Source organism: Cibotium barometz, chromosome 46 (assembly GCF_041138505.1).
Source record: "Cibotium barometz isolate CiBa-2024 chromosome 46, ASM4113850v1, whole genome shotgun sequence".
Taxonomy (NCBI): domain Eukaryota; kingdom Viridiplantae; phylum Streptophyta; class Polypodiopsida; order Cyatheales; family Cibotiaceae; genus Cibotium; species Cibotium barometz.
In genome coordinates, this window is record NC_141091.1 from 36,844,868 (window position 1) to 36,870,439 (window position 25,572).

Here is a 25,572-nt window from a genome sequence, read left to right on the forward strand (position 1 = left end):
TTTGCATGAAAGGTGCATATAAGGTCTCTTATGTCATGTGCAGACCTTACTCTATAGACATGATTATTCCTTGAAACCACTTCATGGGTAGAGTTAGTAGAGGCAACTTATGGGTTGATTGGAGGCGACTTTCCCTTATAGCATGTGCTCTTATCTCTTTATGTTAATAGAGAAGAGACGATGGTAGAAGAAAATTCAGCCATACATCCCTCTCTTGTGTCTTGCTCTCTCTCTCTCTTTGTGTGTATGTTTTCTTGCAAGGAGTTTGACCTCTCTCACTCTCCCTTGCATTCTCTTTATGATATCAAAGCTTTGGTTCTCGTGAGAGCTAAGGAGGAAAGTAAGAGGAAAGAACAAGGTAACAAAGGAAGCGGTACACGAGTAGGATTATTTCTATCTCTTTCCCTCTTTGATTTTGGAGCAATACCTACTAGCTCAGAGAAAGGAAGTCATTGTCTCAAATTGAGGAATCCTCCTAGTAGGTGATGCAACTCAGGTGCATTTTAGGTCCCATTTTGGCTCTGCACTCTATGGAAGTGTCAATTTTTCCTATATATGCCAATTTCTAGTTTGCGGCAAAGTTGCAAGGCAAAGTTGCAACAAATCTTTGGTTAGCAGGACAATATATGCAAAGAATCTAAGTGTTACAGGTGTTGGTAGATATATATTCATGTGATTGGTCACATAAAGTTGTTGTATAACAGGTTATAGTATCAAAGTGTTGGAGATTGCAGGTTTGCTACATAAAGTTGTTGAATAATAGGTTTATAGTATCATAGTGTTGGAGATTACATGTTTATAGTATCACAATGTTGGAGATTATAAGTTTATAGTATCACATTGTTGAAGATTACAAGTTTGCTGCATTAAAGTACATAAGTTTTTTACAAACACTATTTAATAAGTTTCTCTGAAGGTAATCATATCTGACAGCCTATCCCAGATTGTGAATGAGAAGCTGGATAAGAATAACTTTCAAGCATAGAAGTTGAGGACGATTGATTTCTTGATGGGAAAAGGATACTGGGAATTTATCACATGTGATGGAAAAAAACCAGAGATTGATGAAGAATATCCGACATCACAACAGGTGCAGGCATATAAAGAAAAAAACCAGAGATTGATGAAGAAAATCCGACCTCACAACAGGTGCAGGCATATAAAGCAGTGAAAGAGCCAAGAAGGTATTGTACTAATTGTCCATGAGTGTGATAAATTCTATGATTGTACATATACAAGATGCATAAATGCGTGAGAAATGGGATACCTTGGTGTGAAGATGTATATCATAAACACCCAAGCTCAAAAGATGAACCTTAAGCAGGAGCTTAAGCAAGAGCTGCATAATGTGACCAGAGAAAAGCTGAGTATAAATGATTACTCGATGAAGGTTAAAGGGCTTACAGATGTCCTTGCTTCTATTGGATCACCTCACCATAGATGATAATGGTATCGTGTCGGTGACCTTGAATGGGGTCTTAGTAAAGAGTACAACAAGTTTTAGACCTCGTTTGTAATTCAAGGGGACTTTCCTAATTTTCACTATAACTAATTGCTCTCCTCATCAATGAAGAGATAAATATGAGGAGAAGTTCATCCTTTATAAATTAAAATGAGCTGGGCTTCTACTCAGATACAGGTAGAGGAAGATCATCTAGAGGCTGAGGTAGACATCGATTTGGAAATCAAAACCAGTACCAATCTCATACGGGTGGAAGAGGCTACTCTAGAGGTAAGGTGAGCCAAAGGGGACGGGATGGTTGGCAAAGAAATCATATTGCAAATAGCATAGAGTAATATTACTGTGGTAAACCAAGGCACATGGCAACAAAGGACTACTAACAAAAGTAGAATGATGTCAAAAATAAAAAGTTACAATAAGGTAACTATGCATCATCAAGCAAATAGGAAGATGATGCATATGCTCAATTCCACAATAGAAGATGTGTCACGATCTGGAGATGTTTGGTATGTGGATTGTAATGCCGCCAATCACAATCTTCCTCTTCTTCCTTTTCCCCTTCATCCTACATACATGCAAACAAGAGTAAGGTACGTATAAAACAATCATGGTGAGTGGTTTAGAGATATGTAGAAAATGAAAAAACTAGGTTATATAGAGATTCATGATGATACTGCGCACCCCATTGCTCATGTTGGTAAACTTTCATTATCTATGTAATATAGAAAAATAAAATACTTAGCAGATGTACTATATATTCCAAACATTACCAAGAACTTCGTTTCTATTAGACACAGCTGGTTGAGCAACATCTACAAGTGAGGTTTAATCCTCAAGGATGTTTTGTGGATAGATGTACTTCATGTTCCAAACATTACAAAGAACTTGGTTTCTGTTAGACAGATGGTTGAGCAAGGTCTACAAGTGAGGTTTAATCCTCAAGGATGTTTGGTGCAAAATAAAGTACTTGGCAAATGTACATGTTCCAAACATTACGAAGAACTTGGTTTTATTGGACAGATGGTTGAGCACGGTCTATAAAGTGAGGTTTAATCCTCAAGGATGTTTTGTGGAAGACTCTAAAAATTAGTGTTGCTTGGTTGTAACGGGTAACAAAATTTGCAAGATGTTTATTTTAGATATTAATATGCCTAACGTGAAGGCAGTCATGTTTGTGCATGGGACAGGTGTCATTGCAGATATTGATATATGACACAAGCACATTTATCATGTTGTTATACAATGGTTCATCCCTAAAATATTGTTATAAGTTTGCCGAAGTTTAAAGTTAATGGTATACACAAAGTATGTTAAGCATGCCAGCTTAGTAAGTAGGCCAAATATGCTTTCCAGTATGAAAAGCATGTCAGTTTAAAGCCATTGGATGCTATACATTTGAATGTATGGGGAAAGTGTGGGTTTATTTCATGAAGGAGAAAAGTGAGGTGTTGCTCACTTTAAGAGATTTAAAGCCTAGGTCGAGAAGGAAAAAGACATGCCAATAAAATGCCTGAGATTAGATGGTGAGGAAGAGTATTTTTTCAATGAGTTTAGTGATTTCTTGAGAAAGCAGGGAATCGAGAGACAATTTACATGCCGATACGCTCTGCCAACAATAGAATGGTGTTGCTGCAGAAAGAAAAAATATGCATATTGTAAAAGTGGCATGAGCCTTAATGTCTAAAAAGAATATTCCCAATTATTTTTAAATAGAAGCAGCAGTAGTTGCTATTTACATTATGAACAATACTCCACTGTGCTGTTCATGGTATGATGCTTAAACATAAGTTTACAAGCATAAAACCAAATCTATGGGTCTCGCTTAAAAATGTTTGGATGTATTGCATATGTGCATGTCCCTAATAGAGAACAAAGTTGGATCCCAAAGGCACAAAAATGCAAATTCTTCATTGGTTATGCTTTGGAGAAACAAGGTTATAGATATTATAACCCTACCATTCGTGAGATGCAGGTAAGCAGAGATGTTATCTTTGATCAAATGAGTAGGAGTTGGAGCCCACTTGTTTATACTTCTTACATCAAGCACTTCATTATGCTTAAATGGTCAAAGAAATATAGGAGTTAGAGCCCACTTGTTTTGATCAGGCACTTGGAAATAAAAAATGGGAAAATGATATGGATGAGGAGGTGGTAGCATTGGAGAGTTAGCAAAGATTTAGAAGGAGATCTGAGGAGCAAAAGATTATCAGCCTAGCACATCTTTTCTTCATTGCCAACCTAGAAAAAATGAGATTCTTAGAGCAGAATGCCAAGTTTAACTTAGCTACACAAAACAAGAGATGCAAAGAAGTATAAAAGTACAAGATGCCAAGTTGACAATCACAAAGACCAAGGACAAAGGCACAAAAGTGGAGAAAACACCATGGTTAAAACTTAGCAAAAGGGAGTTTCCAAGGATAATGGAGAGTTTCCACAATCAAAAATGGTTCAAGAGACAACTTTCCCAAGTAAGAAGTGTAGATTGACTTGAGGAGGTGACAATGTTAAGGGCTAAAGAGACAAAACAAGCAACAGATTTCATCTCAATCAAAGTAGTAGATTTCATCTCAATCAAAGCAAGCACCAACACAATTGCAAGGAGGTAGTAACACCAACCATCTTCAAATGTCTCACTAAGACCATCAGTATAAATGAGGATGAGACAAGTGCTCCAATCGGTTCTATAGTAGTAGAGACAATTCCCATGTTTGTGGAGTATTCAGAGAGGAGTAAGAAGAAGAGTCAATAGTTCTAGTGGAAAGGCCAAATGGTTAGAAGATGATCTTACAGATGGATCAAGTTAGGAATGCAGAAAAGCATATAGTTTTTATGCTCCAAGTTTAGCAAGAGGGGATGTTATGTATGCACCTTAATCCAATGCCACATGGACATGATTATTCCTTATAACCACCTAAAGGGGGTAGACTAAGAGGTAAATTATGGGCAAGTTGGGGAAATTTTAACAACTCTACAGGTGTCTAGACATGGTCAAATCATGACCCAATGGATGGGACAAGGGAACAATATGAGCACATAAATTATTTACATTGTTTATGGTATTTATGATTCAGAAAGGGGTGAACAACCTCAAGACAACTTGTAGCTATTATAATTACTATATATAGATAGGTTAAGCATCATAAGCATTCAAATGTAAAGGTCGTAGCATCAAGACCAAGTGCATACAATCATCCAGGGATCATCGAGAGTGCACCTCCATATGAATGGCTTCCACGAATGCATAGAAAAGAGTAGTGAGCATTAGCTCATGTATAGCATCAGTTCATGCATCATTCAAGGCTCAAATCTGATTTGGATCTTTGAAAATCATTATAAATACTCGTTCAGTTTAGTAATATAAAGTAGGAGTATGTTAGGTAAAGAGTATGATCTCTCTTCTCTTTCTCTCTATTTCTCTCACTACTTTTCTATGTCATCATTGCACGTGATATTGGCATTACTCTTTGTTACTTAGCATTAATTTTTATTAATTAGCTTTAGCATAATTATGCATGTTACATGGGCCATGAGAAAAACCAAGAGTGGGTGAAAGAGGATCTTTATCTTATTGTGGACACTTCATCTTCAATTTATCAATAAAATCCTTCTCTTAAGGCTAAGTGTCACAGATGTACTTTTGCAAAGTAAGACAAGCTAAATGCAAGAGGGTAAAGCTTAACCCTCTTTCACAAACTAAATGCAATAGGGTTAAGCTTCTTCATCTATCCTACATCTGGTCATCGAATAGAATTTTAATAAATGTAGCTATAATAAACCAATCTAGAAAGGTATCCTTTCTTGGTTTTTCAAGGCTTGTGAATTCTAGATCACATCATACTTGGTCATTTCTATTTTATTAGTTGTGGATCAATTTTTACATCCTTAGGTTTTCAACTCTATATGGCATCCACCAATATGTATGCAATGAGTGAAGCTTCATATAATGTTCCTTGTGCTAAGTTTTTTTTACTAGAATGAAAAGGCATGTAAAGTGGCTATTGTAAAACAAAAAGAACTAAGAGACCATCAAATAAGAAGCTAAAAATGCATTATTAGCTCATACAAAAAAGAGCTAATAATGTATAGCACAATCAAGGGAAGGAATGAATAAGTCACATTACCCATAGACTTGTTATTGAATTTCCTAGACCTTCTTTGAATTGGGCATATATTTTAGGAATATTGTTAGTGTATGGTAGATTGGAAATTATTTATGCTAGGGGATAATTCCTCCCATAGGCCTCCAAAATTGTATTCAACCAAATAATGAGAGAAGCATGAAAATTAATGTTTGTTTAACCTTTGACTATTATTAGATAATATACATTATGCTCAACAAAAGGCTTGCTCTAGTCAATTTTATGCTGAAACTTGTGAAATAACCTTGTGTCCAAAATTATATATGCACCTACCAAAGGTGTGATTAATAAATTGCATATGAACTTCACATGCTGGAATACTATCCTAGCACTTTTTGTGTTATTATCTTAATTCTAAGACTCATAAATGCTCTAAAAGTAGCTATTAATAGACTTGTTGAGCATCTCGCTCTCATAGATAAATTCCCTATACTACCATAATCAAATAGAACTGTGACACTTTGATCCCTTAGGTGACCATAACACTTATCCTTAGTGGAAGTTCCCTTCTTCTTATGTTTTAGCTACTTTAGTGATGAATACCCTTTAGTGGAACTTCCCTTCTTCTTATGTTCTAGCTCCCTTAGTGAATACCCCTCTTGCTTATTCTCTAGTTTCATATTCTTGAGTACAGTTGTCTCAATGGAACTCTTGGTGGGGGGTTAATTGGAGGAGGCTAAGAAAGTTTTGTTATGATGGAAGACACTCTTTTGGGGTGCTACTACTATATTCTAGTTTTTTTAAAAATGGCCTCCTATCATGCCTTTTTGCACCTTTTGTCATGGTTGTCTTTGTTTATGCACATTTGGAGCATGAAGCTCCATCTGCTTGGCATTTGGCAAAAGGTCGCCCTTGATCATGTGCTTGGGGTTGTGAAAAAGTGGGCCCCTAATTCTATGCCTATTGTGTGTTAAATTTATATTTTGATGAAGTCCCAAAGTGTCCAAAAAGTAATGAGGAAAAAAGCCTTGGTCACACATCAGTGGATAGTATGGTCCAATAGATGCAAAGAGGAACCCAATTTATCCTTGTCTACGCCTACAATTATACAGCTAATTGGGTAATTTTGTTGGAAAATGCAAGAATGGACTATGTGCCTCAGCATGAATCCCAAAATTCATCCTCAAGACAGTTGAGGTGCTATGGTAGCAAGAACCTCTTCTTTGCATGCTCCTCAAATTGGACCCACTAGCTACATACCCAAATTTACCACCACATGTAGGTTTTCCTAGTCAAATCATAAAAAGCAAACATGCCTTTTTATTTTCAAATCTTTTTAAACAATGGTAAAATTGATGTAACCATGAGTGAAGGGTACTGAACTCAAGCTTATCATCATACGTACTAAATTGGATCTTCTCCAAATGTTTAAATTGAGTTACGAATGTTCACATTTAGAAATTTTTGAACTCCATTTTTTGCCCATCTTTGTAACCTCCTTTTCCACATCATGACAAATTGACTTTGTGTCATTGTTGTGTAGTTTTAGCATGGACTTTTCATCTTCTCTCTTCTAACCACAACTTCTCTAGCTCCATATATCTTTGATGGTCTCTTGTTAGTAGTGCCTTAGCGTTTATTCATTTGCATATGAACATCTTCATCATCTATTATGTCGTGGAGTCCATGTGGAGGGTAGTTAGAGCTATGGTATCACGGCCAGCAGGTGTGCTGCCTATGAAATCTCCTCTATATTAGGTGTCTTTTGATCTATGCTACTCATATTAACATTTTTTCCAAAGCACATAGAAACAATCCACTGGATCTATGGGAACTGCTCTTAGGGATAGGCCCCAAATCTCATAAAATAAACCACTAATTTTTTTCTCTCTCCATTTTGCCTTATCAAAATCAAAGCTCTAATACCAATGTTACATGATTTGTGGAAGAGTATATATTAGGAATTCTCAAATAATATATTGAGAGAAAGAGAGACCAATTTGTGAGGACAAAAGGACAAAAGGACCAGATGTCCAAGAGATCAGAGCAAATAAACACAGCATGAAATGGATGAATGAGTGTATGTATAATGGTGAATGAAATCCAATACAAGAGACCCTCTGATGTATGTGAGGTGACTCTACTACTTGCAAAGAAGCAAAGATAAGTCAAAGTTAGAGGCTCGGTCGATGATGACGAAGGCTCGCGCCAGGATGGTGGTGGCATTCCGAGTGTGTAGAGATTGCAAAACGGCGAACTGAAGTAGATGCAGGTATACTACTAAATATTGATGAAGCAGAAACAAGCTGAATATGCTAAGCGGCTGCGCTGAAGGTAGAACGCAGATAATGATCTATGAGCTGAGCTGCTGGTATGCAGCGCTGTGACTGGTCGATGATGAAGATCAATGATCACCGGGCTGCTGCTGAGTATGCTACGCAGGTGTTATAGCGCCGGTTGGCAGATCATGTATTGGCTGATCATATATGATGAAACGCTGTAATTGGATGCTCGGCTGCAGGTTGATGATGACCGATTTACCCGGGCTGTTGATGTTATAGGATGCACAGGAGATAGACGTTGATGGTCCGCATGGCTGCTGTGTGTAGATGCGCAAAGATGGCCGGGCTGGGTGAGTACTGGAGCCGACGCGACTGCTTAGTTGGTTGTGTTGATGTTGTCGACGTAGCGCCCGGTTGATGTGTGTAGCTTGATGATCATGATCGTTGAGTTGATCAGGCAACTCCTGCTGCAGTGATGGAGACGACAGGTTGATCCAGGCGATTGAGTTGATGTGTTTGATGAAAGGCACATTTATAAAGTGCTAAGAGCAAGAAGGCGGCTAGCATGTTTTTGGACGCCATTTTGGGCCTGTAGTCACACACCCTCTCAGGCCAAAAGGGGACCATGGACCATGACAGGAGATGAAAAAGATGCTAATTGGGTGAAGAGGAAAATGGCCAAGTATTTGGCTTTGGTTGTTGCGGGTGTAGATCATGTGCTCTTCGTCTTTTGTAGAGTCTTTTGAGCTTAGACTGTACTCGATCAATGCCACAATGCAAAGAGGTTTTCACATGCATGAATGCCCTTTTGGGTTTTCATTCATACATTTGCCCCAAATACAAAAAACATAATGCGATGCAAATGGTATACAAGATGATAAATGCTATACAGTGGGTTTTCACATGAGCAGTGCCCTTAAGGGGTATTCACTGACTCATGCACTCTTTACAATGATAAATAATCCAAATGGTGAGGATGGTCTCACTCTCAAGATGCTGAGCATGATGGTGGAGGACCAATGCTGATTCACTTGAGAAGAGTACACTTGAGGATAGGCCGATTGACAAACTTTGTAAGGATGTCGGCATGGTTGCCTGCCGTAGGAATGTACTGGAGCTTGATGGTACCAAGCTTAGCCTGTTCCATGGTAAACTCAAAATTGACACCAACATGCTTGGTATAGTTAGAAAAAATAGGTGTGCCAACGGGGGCAATCACACTCTAACTGTTGACGAAGATGGTAGAAGCGGTGTCCATGGGAACACACATCTCCTCAAGAAGCTGACGAAGATAAATCGCCTCAGTGGTGGCATCATAAAGGGCCCGGTACTCGCCCTCAACAGAAGAACTTGCAAAGGTATCGTGCTTCTTGCTAGACCAAAAGAAAGGGCCAGATCCAAGTGAGTACAAATAACCACCATGAGAATGTCAAGAATTGATATCAATGGCCCAGTCGGAGTCTTTGTAACCATGCAAGGTGATCCCATGACTAAAGTGAAGTCCGAATATATAGGTACCCGCTAGATAGCAAACAACCCTCATTCGTTGAACTCCAATGTGGCTTCGGAGTATTGAAATACTCACTTAAAATGGATGTGCAATAGGAAATGACAGGTCTAGAGTTAGTGAGTCATATGAGTTTCCCAACCACATGTCGATAGGCTCACTCTTCATGTGGCAGAGTGAATCCTCTTCCTTTGTAAGTTTAATGGTTGGATCCCGTGGGGTAGCTACAGGGATAGCACCATCAGGAAAATAGGAAGTAATGAGTTGAAGACAATACTTTTGTTGTGACACAAAGATGCCATCATGATGTTGGACCACCTCCATGCCAAGGAAATATGAGAGAAGATTGAGGTCAGTCATCTCAAATGTTCATCTCAACTATACCATGATATCAACCACTTTCGCTTGATTTGAATGAGATGATAAGATCATCGACATACAACACAAGGTAGCACACCATCCCCCCCCCCTAATTTGTGTGGATATAGATATTGGGATCACAGTGGGATGATTGAAAACCTTGGCTGGGAAGAAATTTGCCGATGTGATGATACCATGCTCGGGGGGCTTGCTTAAGCCCATAAAGAGCTTTATGCAGGCAGAAGACTTTGTTCTCATGCCCAGGGAGTGGGAAGCTCGGAGGTTGGTTAACATATACTTCCTCCTTGAGCATGCCATTTAGGAAGGAACTCTTGACGTCCATGTAGTAGACTGGCCATTTGTGGTGTGCGGCCAGATAGAGTAAGAGATGGATGGTTGTCATTCGAGGTATAGGTGCAAAGGTCTCGTCAAGTTCAATGCCTTCTTTTTGGCGAAAGCCTTGCACTACAAGCTAGGATTTGTACTTGTCCAAGGTACCATCGGCTTGGTGCAGAAAATCCAATTGGTTCCAATAACCTTCTTATGACAAGGAAAATCCACAAGGGACCACATGCCATTACGATCAACTCTTTCAAGTTCTTGTTCATAGCTTGTTTCTAGGCTGGCTGTTTGGATTCCCTCTTTTCATGATGTTGGCTCATCATGCACCACATAGTTTGCTAAAAAAACGAAGGCAAATGAGACACGAGGGTTGAGCGCACGGTGGACCGACAAGGACCATCCAAGGGGGTATCATTGGGAAGCATGCTTGAATCTTGCATGGTCTGTTGGTCCCAGCGGGGTAAAGGGTCCTTGGGTGGCTGTCTGGAGGAGGAAGGTTCCTTAAGTGGTGGAGTAATAGTCAACTAATGGGGTTCATGTGGCAAAGTTGGAGATTCGTGTTTGGGTGGTATGGGCAGCGAAAGGCGATGTAAGTCCCGCTCATCAAAGACAATGTCTCGATTAATGAGGACTTTGTTCGATCTTGGATCAAAGACTTTGTAGGCCTTTGATTCAAAAGACTAGCCCACAAAAATGAGCAACTCACTCCTTAGCTCAAGCTTTCTCCTCGTATCATTCAGAATGTGTATGTAAGCACGACAACCAAAGACACATAGATGGGAAAAAAACGGTTTCTCACCATAAAATGCCTCAAACAGGATCTTGTGAGGGACAATGACCGTAGGGCAATGGTTAAAAAGGTACACCGCAATGTTGACCGCTTCTAACCAAAGGCATTCAGACAACTCTGTTTGCAGGGAGCATGGAGCGTGCCATATACATCACAGTACGGTTCTTGCACTCGACAAGGTAAAGTATTGGAAAGCATCTAATTTATGCTTTAGGAAATACACCCACATGTACCTTGAATAGTCATCCTCCACCAACAATCAACATGTAGTAGAGTGACCTCTTCAAGAGGAGGTTGGGCATTGCCCACTCAAGTTGAAGTGAACCAACTTAAGGATACCTTGAGCATGATGAGTAGCATGCTATGGTACGATGTTGCTTACCCATTTGACATGGCTTGCAGACATCCTTGGTTAGTTTGAGGTGGGGTATGCCTTTAACCAACTCGTCTCTAAGCAACTAATAGAGTGTGTCATAGGGCAGGTGACCATACCAATAGTCTCATAGTTGTTCAGTGTCCGAAGGAGCTCTGGTCACATAGGCACAAACCTAATGAAACTCAAAACCCTTGGAAGATGGTTCAGATAGAAAGGTAGACATCCAGTACAAGCCAACCTTCTGTGTTTAACTTCGGGCAACAACAAGACCGATAGTCTCATCAATCACCTCGATAACTTGCTTGCTAAAGTACACTCCACGATTAAGTTGGGATAGATGGTTCAGATAGAAAGGTAGACATCCAGTACAAGCCAACCTTTTGTGTTTAACCTCGGGCAACAACAAGACCGATAGTCTCATCAATCACCTCGATAACTTGCTTGCTAAAGTACACTCCACAATTAAGTTGGCTCAGTTGGGATACAGAAAGCAAGTTGAGGCCCAAGTTAGGAACAAGATAGACATTGTCCAAAGTTTCCTGGTTGGGGCCTGTGTTTGCATCAAATAAGACGGTGCCAATAGATTTGAAAGGTAGCCATCCGGTATAAGCCATCATTCTGTGCTTAACCTTGGGCAACAACAAGATCGGTCGTCTCATTAATCACCTTGACAACTCGCTTATAGAATTACACTCCATGATCGATTTGGGTCAGCTGGGATATAGAAAGTAAGTTGAGGCCCAAGTTAGGAACAAGATAGACATTGTCCAAATTTGCCTAGTTGGGGCTTGTGTTTGTGTCAAATAAGATGATGCCAATAGATTTGAGGGGTGGGATTTTGGTTCAAGTCCCTTCACTAGATTCCAAAAAACTTGGGAAGTAAAAACCCGTTCCATAAGGTTAGCCTAGGTGGTATAATTAGACCCATTTAAACGAGTCTTTTTTGTGAAAGCATTTTTGGATATAGAGACATGAGGGGAAGGACATGGTGGGGTCCGGATATGGCTGGTACCCATATCCGGCATGTAGCTCAGGGGCTTCACCTAAAAATATGTAAGTGTAGCACGTGAGTTCATTAGGAGCGGTATATTAACTTGAAAAAGTTATAGAATTATATTTATAGGAGGGGGTTTTTTAACCAATTTTGAAAAAAACTTACCGTAAGTTTATGAAGAAAAAGGGGTCATTTTATTCACAAAAGTATGTAAGTGTAAGGAGTTTTCTTAATACTCCTTGAATGCACGTGATACATAGGATTTCTTCATAGGGTTAGGTGAAAATCAAGAATAACCACTAATACCCGGCAGAGGTGTAGGACCTGGCGAGGGTACTCCATAAGATGGGATATAAGGTTGGGAACTTGGCGCAAATGGAATACCTAGTTGAGGCATAAATCCTTGAGTAGGCACATAAGCTGGTACTGGTGTAGTGCCTGTGATGGGTTCGTAAACTACCTTATACCCCAGAATGCTAGGTGGCAACATAGTGCCAAGAGATCCTTGTGTTGGGTAAAACCCATACGCAGGTCCGTTGCTGGTGCGGCTGGTAATGGTTGCATGCCAACGCGAGCAAGAAAAAACATGAGTTGGGTGGGAGGGTTTTGAGCGTGTGGTTGTGCAATATTCCAAAACACACTAGGAGTAAGAATAGAGGGTGAACTAGAAGAGAAAACAATGTTACCTCCTTGTACACCAATAGTGTGGGAGCATATGTTTCTCTTTGACCCTCCTCTATTTGGGTTCACATTACTCCAAGGATTGAGGGTAGTTTGGTACCATATGCTAAACCTGTGTTGTAGAATTGGACACCCAAGTAGAATTAGGAACATAAGCACTCAAAGGTACATATGAACCCAACATGGTCTCCGACAGAGTTGATGACAATGGATCTCTGGGGGGACGACGACCATGGTCGTACCTGTCCTCCATGAGAGAAAGAACCAAACCGAAGTCCAAGGTATCAGCTAGACTATGCAGCAAGGCTCTTCAGATGAGGCTAGATACTGGGGTCCAGTACTGGCACACTGGTTGTAGCCATGTATCCCCCTCTGGAAGCAAAGTCTCATAAGCTTGAATAGGAAGGTTAAGATGACAAAGGTGTAAGGGGAGAGTAGGTGTAAATAGGCAGGTCAACTCCCAATGTAAGACCTTGAATGGGGCTCTCAAATGAGTAAGAAGTTCTATCCTCCATGTGGTCTAGATCAGAGTAAGGAGAATCAAGTTCAAGTGACAAGGGCTGGTCCTCCAGAATCACGGGTAGACGATCCATGATGTGTGCTCTTGAGGTCTTCAATCCCTTTTCTCATGATAGTTCTGATACCATGTGAGGGAAAAAGGATCAAAAGACCAGGTGTGTGAGAGATCAGAGCAAATCAACACAGCATGAAATGGATGAATGAGCATATGTATAATGGTTAATGAAATCCAGTACAAGATGCCCTCTGATGTGAGGTGACTCTGAGTAGTAGACCAGTGAAGAAGGAAAGACAAAGTTGAAGCTAGAGGCTCGGTCAATGACGAAGGCTCATATCAAGAACAACGATGGCACTCCGAGTGTGTAGAGATTGCAAAACGCAAAACTGAAGTAGATGTAGGTATGCTGCTAAATATTGATGGAGAAGAAACAAGAATATACTAAGCAGCTGCCAAAACTACACTAAAGGTAGAATGCAAAGGATGATCTATGAGCCGGGTTGTTGGTATGCAGCATTGATTGGTTGATGATGAAGATCAATGATCACCAGGCTGCTGTATTGAGTATGCTACACAAGTGTTATAGTGTTGGCTACCTACAGATCGTGTATTGGTTGATCATATATAATGAAACGATATAGTTGGATGCTCGGATGTTGTTGTGCAGGTTGATGATGATGATTGAGTTACTCAGGCTACCTGCTGATGTAGGATGCGCATCAGGAGATAGACATTGATGGTCCGCACGTTTGATACCTGCTGTGTGTAGATGTGTAAAGATGGCCGAGCTACTGTGAATACTGGACCCAACAACAATTGCTTAGTTGGTTGTATTAATGATGTCAACGTAGTGCCCGGCTGATGTGTGTAGCTTGATGATCACGATAGTGGGCAATGTTGATAGGTAGGATTTTGATATGGAAATTTGGTATCAAAAGGGTATCTTGAAAAGGGTTGCAAATGCATTGTGTCAGAGACTCAGATTGGGGACGTGAATTTTTTGAGTATCACCAAGATTTAGGCTGACCATGATTCCTTGAGGGCTATGTGAGACCAATAGATATTCTGGTCAAATTGACAATAGGTCCAATTAGGGATCTCTAGAGCTCTAGGATCATTCCACCAATCAAGGTTGCTAGAGGCTAGTTATGTCATCTAGGTGTATAGTGAACCTATGATTTGGTAAAACGTATGTTTTACTAGCCTAAGATGAGGGTAGAAGTCCAAGGCTATTTGATAAAGTGTCGTCAGTGGTGTCAAGCGGATAAGGCTAAGTGCCTTACGGCGGCTAGAGAGGACTACTACATCCTCTAGAGATCCTTTAGAGTAAATGGGAGAGTATCTCCATGGACTTTATCACCAGTTTACCACACACTCACAGAGAGCATGATGCCATTTTAGGAGATGGCATAAAAATGGCAATATTTTTACCCACAAGGAAAATAGTAATGGCTCTTGAATTGGCACAACAGTTTGTTGAGAAGCTTTTCAGGTTATATATGGTTTACCTTGTGCCATAGAGAGTGATAGGGGCTCAAAGTTTATTGGACACTTATGGTAGCTAGTCAATCTTGGTTGGATAGCCTGGGAAGCCTCTTAAACAAGCCTCTTGGTTGGACAGCCTGGGAAGCCTCTTAAACAAGCCTCTTTTAAAGTCCTTTCTTACTCAAGTACTTAATTGGGCCAAAACTAGACCTGTATGTGTGAAACTTAAGAATAATATTTTCTCAAGAAAGACATGGCATATATTGTGGCTAACCTAGCCTTTGGGAGCTATTCACTTTTAGAAGGTTTCCTAGACTTCATGCTGAAACATGTGTCATTGGAAGTTTTTCTTTAGAGCCGTGAAATGCAACTCCCTGGCTGTGGGTGTGCTAGCATATCCTTTGGATCTTTGACTCAATTGTCACTTACAAAACGGAGAGATCCATAGCCATGGGGTGTGGAGGAATAGCTTTACCACATAGATGGAGGGAAGAAGAAGATTACTACACTCTAAGGCAATCTCACAAGAGGTGAAAGAAGAGAGGAATATCATGCAAGAGAGATCCTACAACCAATCCTATCTAAGCAATGTGGATCTAACAGAGCTCATGCAAGAGCATAGGGAGAAGAAGGAAAAGAGCTCGCAGAATTCTATTGTATGGGAAATGATTGTCTATTACTTAATGTAAGAAATATCTTATATACAAGTGGCTATAGTGTTCACACTTGGTTGACCATAACTTAAAAGCAATCCATGAGACTCTCTTTCTAGCCTAAGTAATTACATACATAAATTTCTAGACTTCCCTAATTTGGCATTACTAAGAAAGTGTATACATGATGTCCTAGACTTCCCTAATTTGGTGTTAATAAGCAAGTATATACATGAAGTCCTATCTAGACTTCTCCTATTTGGTGTTAAGCATTTACTAGTGTATGATTTACGTATTCCAATGCCATCTTACAAATCCTTCTTACAAAAGATACATTTTTGTCACATAAAGGTAAGAACGAAAAGTGCCTTACAAAAGTATGATAGGTGAGACCAAGTTAACTTTATGTGGTTAGTTAACTTGGCTCACAACACCAAGCTCAAGTGGTGAGGATGATACTGGTTTAAGAGATGTGTGAATGGTCCATTTGGTATGCTATAAAGTTTTCTTGTGAGTTAAGTGGTCGAAAAGGGACCAAACCCACACCCTACATCAAGGCTCGTCAGAGATAGACTTTAGATGGCTCGTCAGGTAGAATGCTTGTCAATGTGGCATGTGGTCTTGGTACTCCAAGGACGGGGACCTTGGTATACTTTTGGTCATGAAAGTTCGTCGCGGCATTGCCAAATCTTGGTTGAAATAAGTAAATAACATTACTAATAAAATATAATAACATGCTAGTAAATGATAATGGAATTTTGACATTAGTGTGGTGCGTAACATCGTCACTAGTTGTGGTGAGTAACATCATGTGTGACTAATATCATTAGTGGATAATAACAAAAGTGATGGATAACATGTTATTGGTCAATAACAGATAGTGCATAATAATGGTGTTAGCGAAAAATAATGTAAAAAGGGAAGTTAGTGTGTAGAACAAAAGAAAATGTCACTTTAGTCATTAATAACATTTTTAATTGTGGAATAACACATTTGTAGTAAATAATGGATATGTGACATGTGTGGTAAATAATAAAGAAATAGATGCTATTGTTGAAATGAAATATTTTATGTTAATAAACATATTGGTGGATAACGTGCTATTAAACCACGTCAGTAAATAGGTATTGTTTTGTATCATTTCCTAATATATGTTTTCTATACATTTAGTGAAGACAGTGGCTATGTTACATATGCACATGAACCATCTCGTTGAGGAAAAACAAAGACTTTGTTTCTTATCTCTAATGCTATCTTAGATACCATCACTTTTTGCTGTTTGCTAGTGAACTTCCTTGGACCTTGGCCTTCCAGCTAAGCGAGTTGGTGTTGTAGCATGGCACATGGGAGTGTTGTGGGATGTTGGTGGTGAGCTTAAACCTTTGAGGCACTTGGTGGTGTAGATGAAGTGGGTGTCAGCACAGCAGACCCTCTTTGCAGTTTGGCACCATGGGCGGTTCCAGATAAATGGGGGTGGAAATGGGTAAGATTAACTCCTAAAAACTTGGCAGTACTTCACCTAGCCTAGTATTCATCAAGGAATCTTGTGGCTCCATTTAGGGGTGGTGTTGGCTTTTGAGGCTTAGTCTTGCTTATCTATAATGATATCTTATCTACCATTGCTATTTGCTTTTGCTAGTGCACTTCCTTGGACCTTGGCCTTCTAGCCAAGCGAGTTGGTGCTGTAGCATGGCACATGGGAGTGTTGTGGGACGTTGGGTGAGCTTGTACCTTTGAGAGGCACTTAGTGGTGCAGATGAGGTGGGTGTCAGTAGACCCTCTTTGCATTTTGGTACCATGGGAGGTTGCACATTAATGAGAGTGGAAATGGGTGAGGTTAACTCCCAAAAACTTGGCAGTACTTCACCTAGCCTAGTATTCACGAAATCTTGTGGCTCCGTTCAAGGGTGGTGTTGGCTCTTGAGGCTTCGTAGGAGTGGTAGACACTCTTCTCTCCATACGTATTTAGTCTTTGAGGGTGGTGTTAGAGGCATGAATTTTGGCCTCCATCTATCTTTGGTTTATCTTGTTATGAAGTCTTTAGATTTGACTTTGATATATTATGTGAGGATGCTTTTGACTTTCGAACTGAGATGTGGGGGTTTTCTCATAGTAGACTTAGGCTACTAAAAACTGTGTTAGGATCCAATGAGGCTTAGGTATGTATTTAGCTTTGATGCTTGCGACCTTCACTTAGCTTGTCTTGGATCATGCTCAAGCGAGATCGTGTCAAGTTTAGGCACCCAAATGGAAGGGATTTCTTTATAGTAGCCTTGGGCTACTAATTTCTTATTGGGGAGACCAAAAAAGACTTGGCTCGTGGGTGAAGCTTTGGTGCTTGGGATCATGGGTGAAGCTTTGGTGCTTGGGATCATGGATGAAGCTTGGGTACTTTAGGATAGGGTTCCTAGTGGTTGATGGTGGCCACCAAGTTTTAGTTTATGCATCATAGATTCCTATCTAGGTGCTTTCCCCCCACACCCACTATTACTCTCTAGGAGGGGCCTGTGGGTTGCAGCGCATCGAGGTGAGAGGAGTGTTAGGTTTTAGAGGCTACCCCAATTGATAGAGTGTTGGAAGATTATACTTTGGATGTCAAGAGGTTTGGAGAGTTTTCATCTACCAAAGGTATGGTAACTATTGCATTAGGGAGCTTAAGGATTGTAGTCCTCTTTCACTAAATTATTGTACATTCAATGCCCAAATACATCCCCTTCCAAGGATGATTCCTTCTTCCATTGTGCTTATAGGTGTCACATATAAAACTTGTAAGAGATTGGCTTAGCTTCGATGTAAAACTTTGTATCAAAACAATCAATGATTATGGATTAAAAATTATTTTCCACAGTAATGGTACCTATAATAAAGGAGATAGAAGTGGGTGGCCAAGTGAGATTTAGGTGTGGGTGACCGAGTGAGATTCATGTCTCCTCCCAAGACAATAAGTTGTGAGATGTTATGGCCACACAATTACATGGTCTTTTTGAGAAAATTCTAGCTTGAGATGAGTAGGTTTAATTGTTGTTTCTATTTTGTCCACACTTTGAGGTCGCCTTTGTGAGCTCTCTCAAAAGAGACAATTCACTTAGCATGAAGAAAGTAATAATAGTCCTATCATGTGCATCTAGTTGTGTGAAAACCTTGTTGCAAAATTATATGGGAGAGTTTCCATTCAAGAACATGACTCTAATCCTTAGAGTCTTTAGGCTTTATGAGGGGCTCATATTCAAGGTCCTACAACTTGTTGAAAAAGATATCAATTAAAGTGGCAAGAGTTGTTGTGTTGTATGCTCTATAGATGTTGATTAAAGTAGCTCAAATTGTTGTATTAGGCTTAGTTTCTCAGTCAATAACTAGCCTTGCATCTCTTAGTAAGGCCTTCTATGGATCATGGTGTAATATTCTCTCTTTTAAAGGAGTGATGGAAGCTTAATTCGAAGGTCTTGATTTTGACATCTTCAAGGATGTTGCATTGGTTTAGTTGCACTCATGTCTCCTATGAGCTTCACAAAATTGAGTGAACTCTTCTATTAGTATTGAATGGGTGATTTCCATCAAATTTGCCAGCCATTAGCTTCAAGATGTGAATAGGCTAGTCTTGCCCATTTTTAGGGCTTTGGGAGCCATATGCATGCAAACCCCTCTCCCTATTTCTAAATATGTCTTTTGCATAACACATGGTAGTTGAATGGAAGGAAATGGTTGCACATAACCCTCTGTCTAGAGTTTCAAGTCCCATGGGGTTGGGATATGCAGTGTTTCGAATGGCACTAGTCATGCACTTGCATGGCTTGTATTGGAAGGAAGCCTACAATATTTGAGAACTCATACCTTCTGTGGAACATCGAGGATTAGAGTGATACTTGGATTGTGTTGAGACCTTATGGAGAGTTTGGATTGCTTACTGTAGTTGGTGATTCACCCTTTTCCCATGGCCCCTATTCCTCATGAGAATAGAGAGGAATTTGGAACTTGGTTCTACTACAAAGAAGCGTCCCCCAAAGTTGCTTCCTTGCATAGGTTGCACTCCTACTTGCACTGTGTACTTATGGGTTGATTTATGGATTGGTTTGTGTGTTATGCCCACCTTTGACGGTGCTACAAAAGAGACTCATCCTCATTATTGCAAATGAGGTAATGGAGCTACTTGACCAAGGCATTATGGGGGCACATCGAACTTGGGATCAACACCAAGAGTTTGGAAGAGTGTGGCATCTGCTGACATGTTTTATGTGGCCTGTACTGGAGAGAACCTTGAGGATCCTGCTCTGGTGCCTGTGATAGAGCCTTGTACAAAGATTGGGTGGTTCAACACTCCTTTCATGAAGAAGTTAATGTCATGAAGATCACAATGCTAGTCATTGAGCTTGTTGGAGAAGATGGGGCATGGCAGACCTTGTTGACACTCCTTATTTCTAGGTGTTCTTTGTGGTTTCCACCCATGCCTGAGCTCATTTGGCTCATTGCTTTGCAACAAAACTCCTAGCTTGAGGTAGATTCGATGCAAGCTTGCCTTCTTGTTGGGAAAGCACTTTGTCGAGTATTGGTTGTTTGATGGGATTGAATGCTTGGTGGATCAAAGAAGGTGTGATTTGAGGCAAGCGTGAAACTTGAAGACTGCAATGGGCATCAAAGGCATTTTAGCTTTCAGGTGAAGGCTACCACTAAAAAGAAGCTTGCAAATAAAGGCCATAAAAGCAAATTTTCCTTAATAGTGGGCTTCAAATGAGGGCCTAGATAGCACCTATCAAATGAAGGCCAAGATAGCACCTAGGCCGTCAATTTTGAAAATTTTAAAGTCCAGAGCAGGGTTGCAAATTTCAGGCCTGATTTTGAGGCGTTAAACTCAAGTCTCAATGGGATTGTTATTTCAAACAATCTTCTCATTATGGAGTGTTTGGCTCTAATGGTGAGTCTTTTACTCACTAAGTGATGGACAATAAGAGAGTGTGGACAACAGCAGCAGCAGGCAACGACAGAAAGGTCCAATGTGGAAATGGAAAAATCCAATAATGCGTTATTGGGAATATAATCAGCAAGGCATAATTAGAAAAAGTAAACAATGAGGTTATATTGCATAATGTTATGAGAAGACGATATTGTAATGTTAGTGGGAATGGCAGATAATGCGGGACTAGAGGGGTCAATAATGACGTCAATAATGCGGGACTAGAGGGGTCAATAATGACGTCAATAAAGACATTATGCAATTTTAACGTGTTAGTGGAAAATTAGAGTAATGAGTGTTGGTGGATATCGTAATGGTGATACTCAATAATATAATGAGTAGAAAATTAGAGTTATGCAGAAGGCGGGGGTGGGTAACATATTATTGTGTAATAATGCGTTAGTGGAAATTGTCAATAACGATTTGATTTAGTGGCAGTAACAACATAACTCTCCAATAACCCATTATAGGAAAGAGGGATTAATTAATGATCTTACAGGAGTCTCTAAAAGCAATTTTTTTTTAAACCGGTCAAAATAATGACATGCTTATAAACTAACCGTTTTTTAAAGCTAAATTTATACATTTTGTAGGTATTTTAACTAAAAACTAGTATCGTTTTTTTAAAGGCTTGATATATATTTCTAACTAGTTATTTTAAATTTCAACCACTAAAAATACATTGAAATACCGTTTTCGTCGAGCCCTAGAAAGGATGGAGTAATGTGGAATTGTGAATTATTCATAATTGTCATTAGTCAATGAGAGAAGATAACGCGGAATTGGACGAGGTCAATGATGTCTTTATTGACCCCAATAACACATTAGTGGAAAATAGTGAGTGCATAATATAGAATTAAGAAATCTAAATAACCCAAAATCAACAAATCTTGTTATATCTCTGTTTGCTCTACTCTTCTTCTTTTTTTTTAAATGATCTCTCAACAACACAGAAAGTAAAACTATAGATATTTTTTTTATTGATGACGAAAAATACCATGGACCTAAGACCAACATACGATTAGCCTACATCTTGGCTTTTGACCGAATGGCTATGTAGACTTTTAAACTAGATAGATCTATTAATCCAATTAATGAATTCATTTTTCCACTCATTGTGTGCCCTTATTAACGTCTTTATTGTATAATAACACATTAGTGGAGAAATCTAGTAATGGTTTTATTAGAGAATAACTTTTTGTGAAGAATGGATGTAACATGGAATAATTGGATAGGGTGAAGAATGGATGTAACGTGGAATTAGATACATGGAGTTGGATACCTGGAATTGGATAGGGTGACAAACATCATTAATGCGTTAGTGGGGAGGAATAAAGCGAGATTGATGAACCTAGAACTGGCGAATCTCAAAAACGTCGTTATTGTATAATTACGTGTTAGTGGACAGTCAGTAATGGTGTTATTAGAGAATAAAGTATTTAATTTAGTGAAGAAATCCATTAGTATAGAATTGGATGGATTCAATATCGTGAAATTGAGATGTGTTAGTACATCTACATTCTAAATGAATAACACATTATTAGAATGTGTTAGTACATCAATATTCTAAATGAGTAACATGTTATTAGAATGAGTTAGTAACAACATTATTGGATGAAGACAATAATGCATAAGTGGAAGAAGTATGTGATCGAGAAATGGCATTAGAGTCCAGAATAACGTGAAAGAGTTGTCTAGTGCCCCACTAACATCTTGGGGGGTTCACCTAAAAATATGTAAGTGTAGCACATGAGTTCATCAGGAGAAGTATATTAATTCAAAAAAGTTACAGAATTACATTTATAGGAGAGGTTTTTAAACCAATTTTGAAAAAAAAACGTAAGTTTATGAAGAAAAAAGGGTCATTTTATTCATAAAAGTATATACGCATAAGGGGTTTTTTAAATACCCCTTGAACGCACGTGATACATAAAATTTCTTAGAGGTGAACCCCCCGAGGCTAACATGTTGTGTCCATTAGCCTCTAGTAACGTGTGAGTTTGTGGTTTAGCAATAACATAGTTTGCTAGTCATATGATTTAGCAATAATGTAGTTTTCTAGTCACATATTTTCTTCAATATCGATGGTTTTTCCCAATAATGTGGTTTTCATGGAATCACCACTAGCATGGGTCCTTTCGGAATTTCCTACTAACATGGATAATGCTGTTAGACATGATGGAGTAGGGAAAGGCCATCGATTGGCCTTTCCTAGGAGGAAGATGGGTCACCAGCACATCTCCATGGCCTTTCCCAGGAGAGGAAGATTAGGAGCTAGCGCTAGATGGGTCATTGCCTGTGTCGGCTCCCCATCTTCCTCTTGGGAAAGCACGGCCAACCCATTTTCCTCCTACGAAAGGCCGATCGATGGCCTTTCCTTGCTATCATGGCTGTTGGGCTCCAAAATCGTCCTTGTTTGATGTGACGTTCTACTTGTAGGTCTGACATGTCAAATTCTTGCAAACTTTATGTGCCTGATGTGACACTCAAATCAATACAGGTTCGACGCATCAGTTTCTATACAATTCCGTGCTTGATGGTGACACTCAAACCAGTGCTACTAGCAATACCCTTTGGATCCTTGGGAATAGCCATAAAAATTTGGTGAACAAGCTAGCTCGATTGGATGGCCCATGCCATGATTCTGGAGCCCAATGGCCATGACAAAGTAGGGAAAGGCCATCGGAAGGCCTTTTCGAGGAGGAAAATGGGGAGCCAGCACTGGCGACCCGTCTTCCCTTGGGAAAGGCCGACTGCTGACCTTTCCCGTCTGTCATGGTCGTAGGGGCTCAATTTTGAGATTGATGGTGACACAAGAGAGAATAGAAATATGACACATCAGATTTCTGGAGAATGTGCCTCTAGTTGATGTGACTATCAAGGCAACTCTACAACTACACATCAACAAATGAGAATGATGGTAAGACAGCTCAAATTAAGGGATGGAGTTGGTGGCATCATCATGGAATTTCCCACTAATGTGGAGAATCCTCTTAGCCATGCGTTACGTAAGGTTTTTTTTATGTTAGTGCCAACTAACGTGTTATCGAGTTGGCAACAGGTGGCGGCGGCGCGGGTTGTTTGTGTCAGATTTGGTGGAATTTGTCAAGCGGGCGTTAACCTGCTGGCATTCACAGCAAGAGTCCTGGTGGAGCTTGGCTGGGCAACCAGCTTTTGGGGCGGCGCGACAGGCAGCTGTACGTGGTGGCGCGTGGCGGTTCCGGGCAGAAATTAGAGTTCTTACAGGCGTTCCTCTACTTAAAGGTGTATCGTTGAGTTTTTCTTAATGCCAACAAAAGTCCTTACCCTTTCCTCTGGTATGCGGCCTCTCCTTGGTTTTGTTTATGGCTCGTTACCTTGATTATGCCCAATTAGGTGTGGTTGGAATGTTGATCATTTGGGGTTGCGTTTGATGTTGAGAATAGTTGCAACCACTCCAATTGGCTTTTTTTTTAAATGCTTTTTGGGTTTTTGGGTTCCTAAATAGCCTAGCCAAAGAAAAAACCATAATCAAAAGGAAATGCTATAGGATGTTCTCTCATCCAAATGTGAGAATGCCCATGCAATAGGTGGAACCTATGTTGGTTTGGTGATTTTCTTATTGAGCACTGCATGATGAAGAAGAGGGGCGCTCCTCCTCCATCTAGCATGGTTGTTCTGGAAAGCCCACATCACAACTCACTAGATTCATTTTTAGTTTTTTTGCATCCACCTTCGTGCAACAAGGTTTCTTACCCAAGTAGGTGTGTAATGGAGTCATCTCTTGGAAGCATTTATTACACACTTGTTAAGAATATACACACCTATGTCACCCAAAAAGTATTTTGGATAATTTCTACCATTAAGCATAGTCCTTGCTATCTGAATAATTGTGTAATTCTTGTGTTCTACAATACCATCTAATTATCATGTGTGAGTGGTGGTAGTGAGTTTCCGCTTCTTGTCTCTTTCCTTTTACAAAAACCTAGGAAACGAATTTCCCTCCTTGGTATGTCTTGAGCTTCTTCAATTTTATTCCTATCTCGGTTTCATTCAATGTTAGTCATTCCTTAAACTTTCTAAAACCTAAAACTCTTTTTAAGAAAACACCCAAATCATCGTCATATCAAGTTAAAAAATAGGAAGAACCTCCAAGTAAAAGTTTATTGATCTTTCCATAGAGATGAGCGTGTATAAACTTAAAAGGAGCCTTAGCCCTAAAACTAGCATCTTGTGAAAATGGTTTCCAATACTTATTCATACCCATTATGCAAGCTTCACATACATCCAAACTGCTAAATATTGGTGGCAAATGCTCAAATAGCTTACCTTTCTACATATGTAAAAGAGTTTGCATAAATGAGATGCCCATATCTCATTTGGTGACACCCAAATCGGTCTAGACACTACAAAAAAGATTATACAAGTTATTCCTTCTAAGGCCTTTGCAATGAAGTTTTCATCTCCATTAAGAATGTCTACCCCATTCTTATTATCAAATTAAACCCACAGGTCATAATTCCATGTGCAAGCATGGTCTCAAACTATACAAAAAGTATCAATCTACTCCAACATTTAGGATGGTCCTTGGAAGCATGAGAAAAAGATTCTAGAAATGGGCACGATATTTATTGATCTATCATACTTTTTGGAAAAAATGCTCTCATAGATTCTTTAGATCTTGTTGCTAATCTACAAGAACACGATCCTTCAAAAATAGCCTTGACACATTTGTCCAAGTGGTGCTCCCATGGATTCTTTAGATCGTGTGGATAATTTACAAGAACACACACCTTCAAAAATAGCCTTGAAACATTTGTGCAAGAGGTCTTAGCAAGGTGCCTCAAGTGGTCCTCCCACCATAGAAGAAAGTGGTGCCTCAAGTGGTCCTCCCAGGTGCCATAGAAGAAAGTGGTGCCTCAAGTGGTCCTCCCACCATAGAAGAAAGTGGTGCCTCAAGTGGTCCTCCCACCATAGAAGAAAGCAACATTGATTAATGCTAGGAGGAAGATAAAAGCATCGAAATCACCTACTCTAGTGAGAGTAGTAGCCATCTTCATCCATCTTGTTGTTCAACTTTGGAAGGTTTCAATAGCTTTAAATCTTAATTACTTTGC

At 39.7% G+C, this 25,572-nt stretch overlaps 1 protein-coding gene across 3 annotated transcripts in view; it reads left to right on the forward strand.

Moving 5' to 3' along the window:
* LOC147612185 (uncharacterized) overlaps nucleotides 1-24,338 on the forward strand; it is a 37,865-nt gene extending 13,527 nt beyond the window's left edge. For 2 of the 3 annotated variants that reach the window (XM_086784064.1, XM_086784065.1), the window contains exon 6: nucleotides 22,977-24,338. The gene's annotated coding sequence lies outside the window, so the exon portion shown is untranslated. The remainder of the gene's footprint in view (nucleotides 1-22,976) is intronic. The other variant, XM_086784063.1, reaches the window with a different exon arrangement.
* The last annotated feature ends 1,234 nt before the right edge of the window (nucleotides 24,339-25,572 follow it).